Source organism: Pleurodeles waltl, chromosome 5 (assembly GCF_031143425.1).
Source record: "Pleurodeles waltl isolate 20211129_DDA chromosome 5, aPleWal1.hap1.20221129, whole genome shotgun sequence".
Taxonomy (NCBI): Eukaryota; Metazoa; Chordata; class Amphibia; order Caudata; family Salamandridae; genus Pleurodeles; species Pleurodeles waltl.
In genome coordinates, this window is record NC_090444.1 from 1,495,600,293 (window position 1) to 1,495,608,033 (window position 7,741).

The window sequence follows — 7,741 nt, forward strand, 5'->3', positions numbered from 1 at the left end:
GACTGGGATGGTTTGGGGTTGAGGAGACTGGGACTGGAAAGTGGTAGTTGGAGGGGGATGGTAGAAACAAGGACAATGGCTACCATCAGAGAGGAGGCCAGAGCCTGAATCGATCTCTGTTGGGCTGCCATTCACCATGAATGCACTTCAGGAATGCATTGCATTGCTGCATCTGGGATGCCAGCTCATGGATGGCATTCACAATGGTTAGTTGCCATTCAGACATGGATCTCAGGAGGTCAATAGCCTCCTTACTCAGGGCAGCAGGGCTAACTTGTGCAGGGCCTGAGGTGCCTTGGGCGAAGAAGATGCCCATCCTCCTGAGTGAGCAGGCATGGGCAACTCCCTGAGGAGCTACTGGGAGGGCAATGCTGCTACAAGGGTGATGGCTGTATCTGTAGGTGGGGTGGTCACAGATGTGTCCGCCACCACCAGGGAGCCTCCATCGGAGGAGGTATCTGAGTCTGTGTTGTCATCTCCTGTCTCCACTGTGGTGCTACCCTTGCCCTCCGTCCCTCTGGTTCCCAAAGCGTCGGTGGACTCTGCCTCCTGGGTCCTGTAGGATACAGCTCCCTCTGTGACTGGTGCCCCTGCTCCTCTGCCAGATGATGCAAATGCTCACAAGGATAGGATGACAGAACATAAAAAAGGGGGGAGAAAGACAAAGGAAACAGTGGTTCAATGACTGCACCAACAGGTCAGGTTCCGACAGGCACCCCTTCCTCATTGGGATGCCATCCCCATCTGGGCCTCCGCGGTCTTGGATGCCTAGAGTCTCAGGTCCTCGCACTGTTTCCGACAGTGGGTGCTCCGCCTGCCATAGACCCCCAAAGTACGTGCGTCCTTGGTGATGGCATGCCATAATCCCTTCTTTTGATGGGCGCTGACCTGCAGAGGAAATACAGACAGGTGAATACTATTAAACAAACAGTCCAGTCTCTCACACAAATGGCCCACCATACCCATTTCCATCACCATTGGCACACACTTCACCCAGCACACATCATGTACACCACCACAAGACATTCTCCCCTGCCCCCCGATGACACGATGCTTGCACACACATCCCCATGCATCCTTCCCACATGCATTGTGCCCAATGTGTACTCACCTGTTGGTCTAGAGGCCCATACAACAGTCTGTACAGGGGTAGAATCCCATCCACCAATAGCTCCAACTCCTTCAAAGTGAAGGCAGGGGCCCTTTCCCTGGTCACACAGGCCATGGTGGGTTCCAGATAAAGGTCACAGCAGCACACGCAGTGTAGGTCTTCTCCTGTTGAAGGTCAGGAAAGAAGTGGGGAATCAGATAGAAAATGGCAGTCACGTCCACGACGGTGTACACCATCATGGCCGGCACAGATCCCCATTGGCCACTGTACTCCATAGAGCCCCATATTATCCAATGAGGAATTACACGGAGGTGCAAGACCGCCTCCTGCCAGGACGCCCAACATCGGTGGAATTACCTCCTTTCCACCTGTCCCTACATACAGTACAGGTGATCATCATTTCAGGGGGGGAACAGTCATATCAACATTAACTGCGTCACAGACTAGATTGACACATACCTCACCATTAGCACTGTCCCATTACATAAGTGCATCAAGAATACTGAAGTTGTGGTTCCATTGTTCCAATTGTGATAGCCTACTCACTCTTGCGTCTCTTAGATACCTTCCACTGCGGATGAATAGGAAGTGGAGACATACCTCTGTGTACAGACCCCTTGTGTACTTAGTTACACTGGAGGACAGGCACATTATGCTCACCTATAGCCTGGACAGGGCCACAATAACAGAGCTGTGTGTCTAATTGGAGCCAGACCTGATCTCATCTATCCGTCATCTGACTGGGATCCCCGCTCTTGTGCAAGTGCTATCAGTGCTCCATTTCTTGGCAACTGGTTCTTTCAGTGACAGTGGACTTAGCTGCAGGAATGTCACAGCCAATGTTCTCAATCGTGCTGGCAAGAGTCTTGTCTGTCCTGGTGAGACACATGAGCAGCTACATTTCTTTCCCCCAGGTGGAAGATTTGGCCACTATGAATGCTGGATTCTATGCAATGGGACATATCCCCAATATTATTGGGGTGATTGATAGGACACATTTTGCGTTTGTTCCCCCCGCCAGAATGACCAGGTGTTCAGGAATCATAAGAGTTTCCACTCACTGAATGTGCAGATGGTGTGCCTGGCGGACCAGTACATATACCACGTCAATGTTAAGTATCCTGGTTCAGTACATGATGCCTTTGTTCAGAGGAATAGCAGCATCCCAAATGTAATGTCCCAACTAGTGAGGCACAGGGTGCGGCTTATAGGTGAGCCTTTGTCCCCACCCAGAGTATGTATTGTGTGTGGCTAAATGTTGTCCCTTAATACTTGCACGTGACTCCGCCTACCCAAACCTATCATGGCTGCTGACCCCTGTGAGGAATGCCAGGACAGAGGCTGAGGAATGTTATAATGAGGCACATGAGCGAACCAGATGGACCATTGAAAGGACCTTTGGCCTCCTCAAGGCCAGGTTCAGGTGCCTCCATCTGACAGGTAGTACCCTGTGCTACTCACCTGAGAAGGTCTGCCAGATAGTAGTGGCATGCTGCATGTTGCACAACCTGGCCCTCAGACGCCATGTACCTTTTCTGCAGGAGGAGGAGGCTGGAGATGCCCCGGTGGCAGCAGTAGAACATGAGGACAGTGACGATGAAGAGACTGAGGATGAAGATGAGGACAACAGAACATCAGTTATCCGTCAGTACTTCCAATGACACACAGGTGAGACAGTGCAACTGCACATTCTTATGCCTATTGGTGTATTCTGTGTGGCTGTAGCATGATAGTATTAACTTCCTTTGCATCTCAACTTACTGTCACCTATGGTTTGTCATTTTACAGATGTTGGTGATATAACACATGTGTACTGATGTGCAGGCTACAGCCAGCTAAAGGTCATTAATTTTATGCTGGGAAAATGCAATGGAATGAGGTGATGATGGAGGAAAGTCCATGGTATTGCTCCAGTCTGTTTGTAACACAGGTGCAGTGTTTAAGGGACCATAGGAAGGGGAACAAAGGCAGTTCAAAAGTGGTCAAGGTGACTAAGTGGAACACAAGGAGGACAATCAGGAGAGTCTCATTTCCTGGTGGTGGTCTTGACAAGTGTCTCTGGCTTCTGTTTGGCTCACAGAGCTTTTGCGGCGTGGTTCACCTTCTGCAGGGGGATGGATGCTGGTGGCCTCTGGGTCCTGTGGTGGGACCTCCTGCTCACTAGTTACAGCAGAAGTGGAGGGCTGCTCAATGTACTGGATAGTGATAGGGGCCCGCTGGTGTGCTGTTACCTCCCTCATGATGTTGGCCATATCTTCCAGCACCCCTCTATGGAGATCAGGGTGGTATTAATGGCATGCAAGTCATCCCTGATCCCCTGATACTATCCCTCCTGCAACCGCCTGTTCTCCTGCACACTGTCAAGGATCTGGCCCATCGTGTCCTGGGAATGTTGGTAGGCTCCCAGGATCTCGGAGAGTGCCTCCTGGAGAGTTGGTTCCCTGGTCCTGTCCACCCCCTGGGGCACAGCAGGCCTTCAAGTGTCCCTGTTGGCCTCTGCCCACTGAATGGTGTGCCCACTGGCACTGACCCCAGGTCCATGACTTGGGGGCGAGGTGTGGACTGGGGTCCTTGTAGAGGTGGGCACACTGCTGATTGACGTGTCCTGGGGACAGAGGTGTGGGTACACTGGGTGGGTGCTGTGGTGTTGGATCCTGATGGGGGAGGCTCTGTGGTGGACTGTGAGTGGGCTTGGGTGACCGGCTGTCCAGTGGTCCCTGATGGGCCAGGTAGGTCATCCAGATCCTGAAGTCCAGAGTTACTGTCATCACCGGGGTCATCTTCTGTTGGGGGACTGGACTGCCGTGGCACCCCCTCTCTGCTGACATTGGCTGGGGCACCTGTGGGGATGTAAGTGATGTATTATGCTTCATGTGTGTGACATATTGTACATCCCTGGCTTCCCCTCTATTGTTGGTTTTGCCCTGCCACCTTTTGCTTGTGTATGGTGATGTATTGTGTGATTGTTAGTTTCCCTATGCTGTGCATGCTTTGGTGATGGGTGTCCATGCAGGGCTGGGAGGGCTGTCCGTGCATTGTAATAGCATGTAGGGCTTGGCATTGGGGTTAGTCATATGTATAGGTGCAGTGTGTGAGATGGAGGGGAGTGATGGGAGTGAGGGTGTTAGATTGCATGCAGGTATGGGAGGTGATAAGTGGTTATTGTTGACTTATCAGTGTCCAGTCCTCCAGCAACTCCAGCGAGTCCCTCAGGATGCAGTAATGCCAAGACATGTGCCTCCCATGCTGTGAGTTGTGGGGAAGGAGGTGGGGGTCCACCGCCAGTCCTCTGATTCTCCGCCATAGCTCCATCTTGCTTGCAATAGATATCTGCTGTACCTGTGCTCCAAACAGCTGTGGCTCTACTCTGACTATTTCCTCCACCATGACCCTTAACTCCCTATCTGTGAAACCGGGTGCCTTTGTGGGGACATGGGTGTTGGTTGGTGTGTGTTGGTGAAAGTGTGTTGAGTAATGTGGTGGGGTGTGTGATGTGGGGTGCATGAGGGATGTATGTGTGTAAGTGGTGTTTGTATCTAGTTGTCGCAGTGGTCTTGGTGTCAGTCTTGTGGCAATGATTTGTATTCATAAAGGGTTGTGGGTAATGTCAGTGGGTGTTTTATAGTGGTGTGGGTGTGGTTTGTATATGAGGCTCAGGCGTGTGTCTTTAGTATTGGCCAATGTGGTATTTTTTGTAGGTAGTTGTCCATTCTGAGTGCGGCGGTCTGTACCTCCAGTGTTTTATCGCTGTTAAATGTCTGCTGTGGTGATTCGCAGGCCACAATGTGGTGGGCGTTGTTCTGTTGGCGTTACAGTATGGATGTTTGTACCGCCACTTTATCACTGACCTTAGGGCTGGCGGATTCGTGTTTATGGCTGTATTCTTTCGGTTTGGTGTGTGGGTGTCATAATATGGCGAATGGATATTCAACACCGGGACGGTATGTTGGCGACCGTCACCACAGTGGTAAGCGGGATTTACTGCCAATGTCATAATGAGGTCCTATATGTTTTATGTGTAATGGATATGTGTTTACTTGTAACATGAGTTTTTAAATAAACACACCAGTCTCAACATGTAAAAATAAATCCATCATTTTTTTATTTGGAGTAAGTGTCCATTATCATAATGAATGGTTGCACGAAATTAACTATATCCATACCAAATGTTCATCGCTAATGTATGCGCTATACAAATAAGTCAAAAATAAAAACCTGTTTTGTTCACTGAATTAAATTTAGTTCATGTTACTTTCATGTTTATAAAGAACACTGTCATCAATATATTTTTTTAAATTACTAAATAATGTCAGGACAAAATTTGTGGACATATTGTTTTATTTTGTAATAATATCCTTCTCTCATTAAGAACTCATAAAAAACAAACACAGGATGCACTGCACCAATTTTTGTGTTTATGCCTAAGAACTTGCCTCCTAATGACACTGCCAAGGGGCAACCTCCTCAGGAGGGGTCATCTAGTGAGCACAGAGGAGTCACCTCAATGATCCGTCTTGGGAGGGGTCGATTTGGGATCCGGGACAGGTAAGAAGTGAAATCTGTGATAGGGAAAAGGTTAAAAAGGGTGGCAGGTAGAGGGAGTTGGAGTGGGTGATGTGTGTGTCTGTCTGTTTTGCAGGTGCATGTGGGTCTGGGTCATGTGATGTATGTTTGTGTGTTTCGTGGAAGGGGCGTTGTGTTCGGGTGAGTGTGTATATTTGTGTTTGGTGGGTATTGTTATGGGTGTGCTTTTCTGGGAGTGTGTACATTTGTATGAGTGTGCTGTTAAGGTGGTTGGTGTGGTTGTGGTGTGTGTATCTGTATTTGTGGTGGATGCATGTGTGGCTGGTGTATATTTGGATGTATGCGTTTTTTGTAGGTGTTTTGTATTTTGGTGACAGTGAGCGGGTGGATTTGGTGGATTTTTTATGCATGTAGGTGTGCGTGTGACTGTGATTGGATGAGTGTGCTGTTGTGGTGGATGTTGTTGTTGTGGTGCTTTTGGGTGTGCTGGTGGCTGTGGGTGTGCTTGTCATTGTGGCAACTGCGGGTGTGCTGGTGGTTGTTTCTGTGGTGGTGGTCATGGTGGTGGTGCTTTTGTCTACAGTGATGGGTGTGGTGATGTGTGCTCTGGCTATGGTGGTGGGCATTGTGACTGTAGTGGTGGGTGTGGTACAGTGAGTGCAGTATCAGCAGTGTATATATTTTAGATGGGTGTATGTTTGTGTTTCTTGCTATGTGTATGTTTATGTGTGGGTGTGCTGCTTGTGTCTGTTGGTTGCATGCAAAAAAGTGAGTGTTCTTGGGGTTGGGGTAGGAGTTGGGGTTTAGGATGAGGAAGGAACCGGAGTAGGAGCACAGGGTTGGACTGGTTGGGGGCTGTGGTCAGTGCAGAGGCTATTTTCACAAGCAGTCTCTGCATGCCAGACATTGAACTATGTATGGCATCCAGGAATGCAACCGTCTGTTGCATTTAGGAAGGAAGCACCTGGATGCCATTCAGAATCATTGTCTGGCTTACAGAGATGCTGCTTAAGAGGTAATAGCGTATTCACTCAGCGCAGCTGGGAGGAACAAGGACAGGGGTAGGTGCATATAGCAATGGAGACCCAATCCCTTTTAGGGGGGTGGGTTTGGCCAACTGGGAGGGGAGCAAGAGGGAGGGTGGAAATGAGAATCTGGGTGGTGGACATGGATGAAGATGTGACAGGTCCTGCTGGGTCCCCCATTACTAGGGACTGGTCTCTTGTGGAGGCCTCTGAAAGAGATGTCAAGCTGGTGTTCTCAGTGCCCATTCCCTCACCCTCCATGCCACTGTGTCCATCAGTGTCTGATGCTTCTGTACCTGACACACAGTGGCAACCTGATACCCCACCTTTGTGGCCAGTGGTTCCTTAGCCTGCTAAGATGCTGAAAAGACACATGCAACATTTTTTATTATATCTGTGCAAATAAAAATGAGCACAATGTTCTTTAACAAAACATTTCCTAATGTTAATACTTCACCTGCTTTAAGGCTATAAAACATAGATATAATATACCATTACCCTAAGCATGTAGGGAACATATTATGGACCCATTTGCTCACAGCTTTGTAAATTACCATCATTACTTCCATTTAATTTTAGATCATTTCTATTAAACACTTCACATTTCTCATGGACTTCTTTATTACCTTTGAATGGTACATATTGGTTGTTTTGAGCAGTGAATTCATGTCACAAAAATAAATATCTAACAAGACGCCTTTGTACCATGTGCATTGCCCATCAGCAAAAGTTGCTTTCGCTACATCCTTTGCTACAATATTAATATATCATCTGGACATAACAAAGGACCCACAAATGTTGTTTTGGGAGTGTGTTCCTCTGTCACCAATCTGTACATACTCCTGTCTGTTTCAATTAATTCAAGTTTCAAAATTAAATTATTAAAAAAAATGTCAGACATATAAAGCATTGTTATTTTCATGGAAAAAGTGATTTGTACATTTTTGTCACAAAACATGGAATTTTACAGACATGAGATGTGTGTTGATTATCAAAGATATGTTTTCAGATTTAAATTGATCAAGCCTCAACTGTTTAGATCATTTTGAGATCCTGCCATCATGGAAGTAATGAATGTTAT